This window comes from Lolium rigidum, chromosome 3 (genome assembly GCF_022539505.1).
Source record: "Lolium rigidum isolate FL_2022 chromosome 3, APGP_CSIRO_Lrig_0.1, whole genome shotgun sequence".
NCBI lineage: Eukaryota > Viridiplantae > Streptophyta > Magnoliopsida > Poales > Poaceae > Lolium > Lolium rigidum.
In genome coordinates this window covers 22,600,109-22,611,692 of record NC_061510.1, presented here as the reverse complement: position 1 = coordinate 22,611,692, position 11,584 = coordinate 22,600,109, and positions in this window count along the sequence as shown.

Sequence of the window (11,584 nt, the reverse complement as noted above, 5' to 3'; positions counted from 1 at the left end):
AAACATCAGGATTAAAATATTGTAGGCACAGGGATGGATGAACGGGCGCTGCATGGATAAGAGAACTCATGTAATAATCAAGGCAGGGCATTTGCAGATGATAATAAAATAGTATCCAAGTACTAAATAACCATAGGCATGTGTTCCGTATATAGTCGTGCGTGCTCCAATGAGAAACTTGCACAACATCTATTGTCCTACCAGCCGGTGGCAGCCGGGCCTCTAGGGAAACTACTGGTAATTAAGGTACTCCTTTTAATAGAGTACCGGAGCAAAGCATTAACACTCCGTGAACACATGTGATCCTCATATCACAGCCTTCCCCTCCGGTTGTCCCAATTTCTATCACTTTGGGGCCTCGGGTTCCGGACAACAATATGTGTATACAACTTGCAGGTAAGATCATAAAACAATGAATATCATCATGAATCAATAACATGTTCAGATCTGAAATCATGGCACTCGGGCCCTAGTGACAAGCATAAAGCATAACAAGTTGCAACAATATCATAAAAGTACCAACTACGGATACTAGGCACTATGCCCTAACAATCTTATGCTATTACATGAACAATCTCATCCAATCCCTACCATCCCCTTCAGCCTACAGCGGGGATTTACTCACACATGGATGGGGGAAGCATGGATGGTTGATGGAGAGGCGTCGGTGGTGATGATGGCGATGATCTCCTCCAATTCCCCGTCCCGGCAGGGTGCCAGAACGGAGTTTCTGATCCCGAGATTGAGTTTCGCGATAGCGGCGGAGTTCTGGATGTCTTCTGGCAAATTGGTCGAACCTCCTGTGCGTTTTAGGTCAAGGGCTTTAAGTAGTCCAGAGGGGACCGTCGGGGGCTGGCCGAGGCGGCGCCACCATAGGGCGGCGTGGCCCAGGGGCCCACCGTGCCTCCATGTTGTGGGCGCCCCTCGTGGCCCCCCTCCGTCTCGTCTTCTGGCTCCGTAAGTCTTCTGTGAAAATAGGCCCATTGCAATTATTTACGGGGATTTTTCTAAAAGTTGATTTTCTGCACAAAAATAAGACACCAGGGCAATTCTGCTGAAAACAGCGTTAGTCTGTGTTAGTTGTATCCAAAATACACAAATTAGAGGCAAAACAATAGCAAAAGTGTTCAGGAAAGTAGATACGTTTTGGACGTATCAGCGATCTACAAATAACTATACAAAACATGAGTAAAGAAACACCGCAATCAAACGGGCCAGAGTACTTACCAAGCCGCGGCGGGGTGGATGGGGGTGGCAGCTTGCATTCCAGTGGTGGCGAACGCGGGAGACGATAAATCGACCGTGTTTGAGGAGAAGCGGGCATTAGTGAAGCAAGATCTGGTTGGCTGGCAAGGGCTTCGGTGATGTTGATACATCCGCTGCGCCGAGGTAGTCGGTGGAATATATTGGCTTCTGTGGAGGGGGGCGGTGAAGTAGATCCGGTTCCGTTGGAGAGGATCCTGTGCATCGACAGGAAATGCGTTGATTGATACGTTGTGGATGAGGTCGGTGGTGAAGTAGATCCGTCGGTGGCGAGGGGAGCGGATCCGGTGGGTGGACAGCCAACATGATCAAGGCTACGCTGTGGAGGAGTATGCCGGCGGCGAAGCAGATCTAGTACTGTAGAGTCAGAGCTTTGGCGTGTGAGAGTATTTTTGAGCGAATGGGGCGAATGGTTGGTAGGTGGGTGGGCGCCTGTGGGGAGGGTTCAGGATCTAGGCAAGATATTTCATTGTTACCGAATGAGCCCTCCATGGTCGGTGGGTTGTAGCTTCCGGACCAGGGTTAAAAGGGTAAAACTGGTCACGAGATTTTTCAATGGATGCGGCGGGATGCTTTGGCGCGCGGACGAAATTTTCAGTTTCAAGCTACGAGCATAACGACAAAAATAATGTTCTTCCCAGGGAGCTCTCGTTTCTTCCTCTTCTCTCTCTCTCTCCAACCCGCCCCTTGAGAGTCTCTCCCACGCCCCCGGCTCCTCTCCCCCTTCTCTCCGGCGGCCTCGCCGGCCGGAGACGAGGCCGACTTCTCTCTGTATATCGTACACCCTCCGATCTAAATTAGTTGATTCAACTTTTCTTAGACGTCTATGTATCTAGAGTAAAAACATGTCGGGATACATCCATATTTAGATAAGCAAAGTTGAGTCAATTAATTTGGATCCGAGGAAGTAGTAGTTGTTGTAAGCTTAGATCTAGTGTTTCCCATGTGGAGAATAGCATGATGCAGTCGGGGATCTTGTCATCGGCTTTAGATCTGACCAATGGGAATCTGGCGGATCTTGCCGGCCAAACCCAGATCTGTTGCCATCAAGGTGATGGCGCTATCGGTGAGGCTTGCTTGGGTAAGTGCTTCAGATCTGGTCAATGGGGAAATCAAGCTGCGGACGTTCCCAGGAGTTCACAAGCTCGGGGAATATGATGGTGTCACCCGTCTTGTCCGTGCACATCTTCTGCTTTGTCGGAGCCAATATGCCGTTGCTATGGCTCTTCTTCTGCTTCGTCCTGGCGACTACCGGCGACACCGTCCCAAGTGGTGCATCCCCGGCGACGAAGTTGCTGGCCAGGATGCAGAGCTCAGATGTGTGGTCGAGAAGGACTCAATGGATTTTCTTCTATATATTTTTGGGTCCTTTTTGTAAAGTTGCAGGTCATATTAGTTATTGTCTAGTTCTTTTGGAACTCTATGAAATTTTTTGGACTAGTATCCATTGGCACCGATAAACTTGAATTTTGACAAGTTCACGGAAAAAATTTCCTTCACACATATGGCCTATCATGTATGGACATTATTGGGATTTAAACTATATGTAATGGCCAACACTTGCGGAAGTGGGCTCATCTAGTGTGCACTAGTTTCCATTAGCACCGATAAATTTTAATTCTGACAAGTTCTCGGAAAAAAATTGATTCACATATGGCCTATCATGTATGAATATTATTGGGATTCAAACAATACATAGATGGCCAACACTTGTGCAAGGGGGTCCTCTAATGTGCACTAGTTTCCATTAGCATCGATAAATTTGACTATTGACAAGTTATCGGAAAAAATTGCTTCACACACATGCCCTATCATGAACATTATTGGGATTCAAACTATATATAGATGGCTAATACTTTTGCAACGGGGTCCTCTAGTGTGCACTAGTTTCCATTAGCACTGATAAGCTTGATTTTTTGTAACTTACTGAAGAGACTTGTTTCGCGATTGTTGGCCTATATCATGCATATATGAAATTTTTTTGGATTCAAACTTTTATAGATGGCCAACACTTGTGAAAGTGAGGGGGTCCTCTAATTAATGTGCACTAGATAGATTCCATTAGCACCAATAAATTTTAATTTTGACAAGCTCTCGAAATAACTTGCTTCACAATATAATTAGTATGGCCTACCACATGTGTATAAACATTCTTGTGATTCAATCTATAGATGGTGGCAAACACACTTGCGCAAGGTTCGGGGTCCTATAATGTGTGCAGTAGTAGTTTCGATTAGCATTGATAAAGTTGTATTTAATTTTGAAAGTTCTCGAAAAAACTTGCATATGGCCTATCATGTATGAACATTCATGGGATTCAAACTAGATGTCCAACAATTGTGCATCAAGGGGTCGTCTATAAATATTTGCACTAGTGTACATTTAGCACAGGTAAACTTGAATATATATATATATATATATATATATTTCGACGAGTTCTCTAAAAAACTTGCTTCGTGATATATGGAATATAGCAATATATAGATACCATGTGTATATGACATGCTTTGGGGATCAAATTAAACTATATATATATATATGGCCAGCACATGCATACATTACAAGGGGGTCCTCTCATAATTAATTAATGCATATGCATGCACTAGCTAGCTACGTACTTTCGATTAATTAATTAGAACCGATAAATTTGAATTTTGACAAGTGTTCTCTCAAGTAAACATTAATTAATTATTTGGATTCAAGCTAGCTAGCTAGGCCAATGACACTTGCACACAACCCTAGTTAAACCCTAAACTAGCCTAAACCCTAATAAACCTTAACCCCTAAACCCTAATTAACCCTAAACCCTATACCTAGGCCAACAACACTTAATTGCACATCCATCTGGCCGAGGGGGCCGCGGTCCTCTAAATGTGCACTAGCTAGTTTCCATTAACCCTAAACCGCAAACCATATATATATATATATATATATATATATATATATATATATATATATATATATATATATATGAACATTCTTGAGGATTTCAATCTCTCTCTTTCTATCGTTGGTGGCCAACAACACAAATGCATGCATTTTATGCGCAGAGGCGGTGCCTCTCTAATAATGTGTGTGCGCACTCGATCGATCTAGCTGGTTTTGATTTTTTGTAGCACACTTGTATTTTAATTCATAATAAAATTAGACCCTAATAACCTCTAAACCCTATTTAAACCATATATAAGTGCATCAAGCAAGCCAAGTGACCTCTAAATGTTCCATTAACTCTAAACTCTAAACCATATATACATAAAACTAACCCTAGCTAATCAAACCCTATTTAAAACACATAACCCCAAGCTAATAACCCGATATAATAAAACCATGCTCTATATATAGTTAGTAAACCCTAGATTAACCCTAATTAATATATATGGCCTATATCGATCATGTATGAACATCCCTGAGATTCATTAATTATATCATTAGCACTGATAAATTAATTACCTTCAATTTTGACAAGTTCTCGAATGAAAACACTTTAATTAATTTGCCTCACAATATATATATATATATATATATAATTAGTGTGCATGCATTGATATATGGCCTACCATGCATGCATATATATATGAACATTCTTGGGGATTTCAATCTCTCTCTCTATATATCTCTATATCGTTGGTGGCCGGCCAACAACACAAATGCATATCATGCACTTTATGCGCAAAGGCGGGTGCCTCTCTAATAATAATGTGTGTGCGCACTCGATCGATCTAGCTAGTTTTGATTTTTTAGCACACAAAGAAAAAATTTGTATTTTAATTCACAACAAGTTAAAATTAAACCCTAATAACCCCTAAACCCTAATTAAACCCTATATAAACCCTATATAGCTAGCTATAGGCCAATGACACTTAATTGTGCATCAAACAGGCCAGGGGCCTCGCGGTCCTCTAAATATGTGCCATTAACTCTAACCCCAAATCATATATATAACTAACCCTAGCTAATCAAACCCTACTTAAAACACATAACCACAAGCTAATAACCCGATCTAATAAAACCCTCCTCTATATATATAATAGCTTGTAAACCCTAGATTAACCCTAATTAATATATATGGCCTAGCTATGTCGATCATGTACGAACATCCCTGAGATTCATTAATTATATAATTAGCACTTCTAAATTAATTAACTTGAATTTTGACAATCACTACAAGAAAAGTTGCCATAGCCGACGAAGTTGAAGTCGTGTCGTGGTTGCTGCTGCACCATGGCCGACGATTTTTGGTCTCTCCATGGTGCATGTCAAAACTTTTTTTCTCGTTTTTGAGGCCACCTAGCCCGACGAAAACGTCCAAAACGTCGCGTATGGTGGCCCGGGATGTGGTGCATCACGAATTCTCAGGTTCGCCGGCCGAGTCAACGCAAATCCGCACCGCCCAGGGATGTAGGGCCCAGATATGGCAGCCTCTCTAGCATTGTTTTTTCTCTCGATCGCGCCATCTCGTTCAACGCTCTCCGATCGAGCTGTTTACGATGCAAGATCATGGGTCCCGCATGTCATTCTCTATGAACAAAAATTCTTTCTTTTCTTTGATTTTTCTGACCCCCCTGATTTCTGGCTACTTCCTTTTTCTTTTGATCCCGTGCCACCTTGGAAACGTTGAGACCGCTGCTGCAAAATGGGACCCGCATGTCATCCTCTATGTGCAATCAAGTTTCTTTTCTTGGAGTTATTTTTGGCACCTCATATTTGGTCACTTGCCTTTTTGTTTTGGGCCCGTGCCGCCTCTCAAACGGTGATACCGCTGCTGCTAAATGGGACTCGCATGTCATCCTCTATGTGCAATCAAATTTCTTTTCTTGGAGTTATTTTTGGCACCTGATATTTGGTCACTTGCCTTTTTCTTTTGATAATGTGCCGCCTCTCAAACGGTGATACCGCTGCTGCTAAATGGGACCCGCATGTCATCCTCTATGTACAATCAACTTTATTTTCTTGGAGTTATTTTTGGCACCTAATATTTGGTTACTTGCCTTTTTCTTTTGATCATGTGCCGCCTCTCAAACGGTGATACCGCTGCTGCTAAATGGGACCCGCATGTCATCCTCTACGTACAATAAAAGTTTCTTTTCTTGGATTTTTTTCACCCTCTGATTTTTGGCTATTTCCTTTTTTCTTTTGATCCCTTGCCGCATTTGAAACATTGAGGACTCTGCTGGCTCATAGGCCCCACATGTCAGCATGTATGAACGATAAAGCTTTCCTTTCTTGGAGTTTTTTTCGACCCCCTAATTTCTGGCTACTTTCTTTTTCTTTTGATCTCAAGCCGCTTTTGAAATGTTGGGACCGCTGCTGCAAAATGGACACGCATGTCATCCTCTATGTACAATAAAAGTTTCTTTCCTTGGATTATTTTTCACCCTCTGATTTTTGGTCACTTGCCTTTTTCTTTCGATCTCATGCCGCCTTTGAAAACGTTGAGGAACATGCTGGCTTATGGGACCCGCATGTCATCCTCTATGTACTATAAAAGTTTCTTTTCTTGGATTTTTTTCACCCTCTGATTTTTGGCTATTTCCTTTTTCTTTTGATCCCCTGCCGCCTTGGAAACGTTGAGTAAGCTGCTGACTCATGGGACCCGCATGTCATTGATGCTAGCACGCAGTCGACATGCCCGTTGGGAACCCCAAGCGGAAGGTATGATGCGTACAGCGGCAAGTTTTCCCTCAGTAAGAAACCAAGGTTTATCGAACCAGTAGGAGCCAAGAAGCACGTTGAAGGTTGATGGCGGCGAAGTGTAGTGCGGCGCAACACCGGGGATTCCGGCGCCAACGTGGAACCTGCACAACACAACCAAAGTACTTTGTCCCAATGTAACAGTGAGGTTGTCAATCTCACCGGCTTGCTGTAACAAAGGATTAGACGTATAGTGTGGATGATGATGTTTGCGAGAGAACGAGTACAACAAGTATTGCGATAGATTGTATTCGATGTAAAAGAATGGACCGGGGTCCACGAGTTCACTAGAGGTGTCTCTCCCATAAGAATAAGCATGTTGGGTGAACAAATTACAGTTGGGCAATTGACAAATAGAGAGGGCATGACAATGCACATACATGTTATGATGAGTAGTGTGAGATTTAATTGGGCATTACGACAAAGTACATAGACCGCTATCCAGCATGCATCTATGCCTAAAATGTCCACCTTCAGGTTATCATCCGAACCCCCTCCAGTATTAAGTTGCAAACAACAGACAATTGCATTAAGTATGGTGCGTAATGTAATCAACGAATATATCCTTAGACATAGCATTGATGTTTTATCCCTAGTGGCAACGAGCACATCAACAACCTTAGGGGTTCTCTGTCACTCCCCAGATTTAATGGAGACATGAACCCACTATCGAGCATAAATACTCCCTCTTGGAGTTACAAGCAAAAACTTGGCCGAGCCTCTACTAGCAACGGAGAGCATGCAAGATCATAAACAACATATGATAGATTGATAATCAACATAACATAGCATTCACTATTCATCGGATCCCAACAAACACAACATATAGTATTACAGATAGATGATCTTGATCATGTTAGGCAGCTCACAAGATCCGACAATGATAGCACAATGAGGAGAAGACAACCATCTAGCTACTGCTATGGACCCATAGTCCAGGGTGAACAACTCACACATCACTCCGGAGGCGACCATGGCGGTGTAGAGTCCTCCGGGAGATGATTCCCCTCTCCGGCAGGGTGCCGGAGGCGATCTCCTGAATCCCCCGAGATGGGATTGGCGGCGGCGGCGTCTCTGGAAGGTTTTCCATATCGTGGCTCTCGGTACTGGGGGTTTCGCGACGAAGGCTTTAATTAGGCGGAAGGGCAGGTCAAGAGGCGTCACGGGGGCTCCACACGCCAGGCTGGCGCGGCCAGGGCTTGGGCCGCGCCGCCCTACTGTGGCGGCGCCCCGTGGCCCCACTTCGTTTCCTCTCCGGACTTCTGGAAGCTTCGTGGAAAAATAGGCCCTTGGGCGTTGATTTCGTCCAATTCCGAGAATATTTCCTTACTAGGATTTCTGAAACCAAAAACAGCAGAAAACGACAACTGGCTCTTCGGCATCTTGTTAATAGGTTAGTGCCGGAAAATGCATAAATATGACATAAAGTATGCATAAAACATGTAGGTATCATCAATAAAGTAGCATGGAACATAAGAAATTATCGATACGTTGGAGACGTATCAGCATCCCCAAGCTTAGTTCCTACTCGTCCCGAGTAGGTAAACGATAACAAAGATAATTTCTGAAGTGACATGCCATCATAATCTTGGTCAATACTATTGTAAGCATATGTAATGAATGCAGCGATCCAAAGCAATGGTAAAGACAATGAGTAAACAACTGAATCATATAGCAAAGACTTTTCATGAATAGTACTTTCAAGACAAGCATCAATAAGTCTTGCATAAGAGTTAACTCATAAAGCAATAAATTAATAGTAAAGGTATTGAAGCAACACAAAGGAAGATTAAGTTTCAGCGGCTGCTTTCAACTTGTAACATGTATATCTCATGGATAGTTTTCAACATAAAGTAATATGATGAATGAAAATATGCAAGTATGTAAGAATCAATGCACAGTTAACACAAGTGTTTGCTTCTTAAGGTGGGAGAAAATAGGTAGACTGACTCAACATAAAAGTAGAAGAGAGGCCCTTCAAAGAGGGAAGCATCGATTGCTATATTTGTGCTAGAGCTTTTTATTTTGAAAACAAGAAACAATTTTGTCAACGGTAGTAATAAAGCATATGTGTTATGTAAATTATATCCTACAAGTTGCTAGCCTCATGCATAGTATACGAATAGTGCCCGCACCTTGTCCTAATTAGCTCGGATTACCTGGATTATCACCGCAATACATATGTTTTAACCAAGTATCACAAAGGGGTACCTCTATGCCGCTTTGTACAAAGGTCTAAGGAGAAAGCTCGCATTGGATTTCTCGCTTTTGATTATTCTCAACTTAGACATCCATACCGGGACAACATAGACAACAGATAATGGACTCCTCTTTAATGCTTAAGCATTCAACAACAATTAATATTCTCATAAGATATTGAGGATTGTTGTCCAAAACTGAAACTTCCACCATGAATCATGGCTTTAGTTAGCGGCCCAATGTTCTTCTCTAACAATATGCATGCTCAAACCATTCAACTCATGGTAAATCGCCCTTACTTCAGACAAGATGAACATGCATAGAAACTCACATGATATTCAGCAAAGGTAGTTGATGGCGTCCCCAGGAGCATGGTTATCGCACAACAAGCAACTTAATAAGAACTAAAATACATAAGTACATATTCAATACCACAATAGTTTTTAGGCTATTTGTCCCATGAGCTATATATTGCAAAGACAAAGGATAGAAATTTAAAGGTAGCACTCAAGCAATTTACTTTGGAATGGCGGAGAAATACCATGAAGTAGGTAGGTATGGTGGACACAAATGGCATAGTGATTGGCTCAAGGATTCGGATGCACGAGAAGTAATCCTTCTCAATACAAGGCTTAGGCTAGCAAGGTTATTTGAAGCAAACACAAGCATGAACCGGTACAGCAAAACTCACATAAAGACATATTGCAAGCATAATAAGACTCTACACTGTCATCCTTGTTGCTCAAACCCTTACTAGAAAATATCTAGACTTTAGAGAGACCAATCATGCAAACCAAATTTCAACAAGCTATATGTATTTCTTCACTAATAGGTGCAAAGTATATGATGCAAGAGCTTAAACATGATCTATAACAATTGCCAAGTATCAAATTATCCAAGACATTTTACCAATTACCACATGTAGCATTTCCCGTTTCCAACCATATAACAATTAACGAAGCAGTTTATCATTCGCCATGAACATTATGAGTAAAGCCAAAGACATATTTGTCCATATGCAACAGCGGAGCGTGTCTCTCTCCCACACAACGAATGCTAGGATCCATTTTATTCAAACAAAACAAAAACAAAAAACAAACAGACGCTCCAAGCAAAGTACATAAGATGTGACGGAATAAAAATATAGTTTCACTAGAGGAACCTGATAATGTTGTCGATGAAGAAGGGGATGCCTTGGGCATCCCCAAGCTTAGATGCTTGAGTCTTCTTGAAATATGCAGGGATGAACCACCGGGGCATCCCCAAGCTTAGATCTTTCACTCTCCTTGATCATATTGTATCATCCTCCTCTCTTGATCCTTGAAAACTTCCTTCACACCAAACTCAAAACAACTCATTAGAGGGTTAGTGCACAATCAAAATTCACATGTTCAGAGGTGACATAATCATTCTTAACACTTCTGGACATTGCACAAAGCTACTGAAAGTTAATGGAACAAAGAAATCCATCAAGCATAGCAAAACAGGCAATGCGAAATAAAAGGCAGAATCTGTCAAAACATAACAATCCGTAAAGACGAATTTTTACGAGGCACCAGACTTTCTCAAATGAAAATGCTCAAATTGAATTAAAGTTGCGTACATATCTGAGGATCAGTCACGTAAATTGGCAGAATTTTCTGAGTTACCTACAGAGAATTCAACCCAGATTCGTGACAGCAAGAAATCTGTTTCTGCGCAGTAATCCAAATCTAGTATGGACCTTACTATCAAAGACTTTACTTGGCACAACAATGCAACAAAATTAAGATAAGAATAGGTTGCTACAGTAGTAACAAGTTCCAAGACTCAAATATAGAACAAAAGTACTGTAGTAAAATAAAACATGGGTTATCTCCCAAGAAGTACTTTCTTTATAGCCATTAAGATGGGCTCAGTAAATTTAATGATGCACTCGCAAGAAATAAGAGTTGAAGCAAAAGAGAGCATCAAAAAGCAAATTCATAACAAATTTAAGCCTAACTCACTTCCTATGAAAAGGAATCTTGTAAATAAACAAGTCAATGAAGAACAAAGTGAATAGCATAGTAAGACAAAACAAGTGTAACTTCAAGATTCTCAACATAAAGAGGGGAAACTTAATATTATTAAGATGCATATAACCATGTTTCCCTCTCTCATAATAAATTTCAGTAGCATCATGAACAAACTCAACAATATAACTATCACATAAAACATTCTTATCATGAGTCTCATGCATAAAATAATTACTACTCCCAACATAAGCATAGTCATTTTTATTAATTGTAGTGGGAGCAAATTCAACAAAGTAGCTATCATTATCACCATAATCATCAATTATAGGAGGCATAGTATAATCATAACTAATTTTCTCCTCAATAGTAGGTGGACGATAGTCATCATTGTAATCATCATATATAGGAGGTAAACTATCATCAAAGTAAATTTT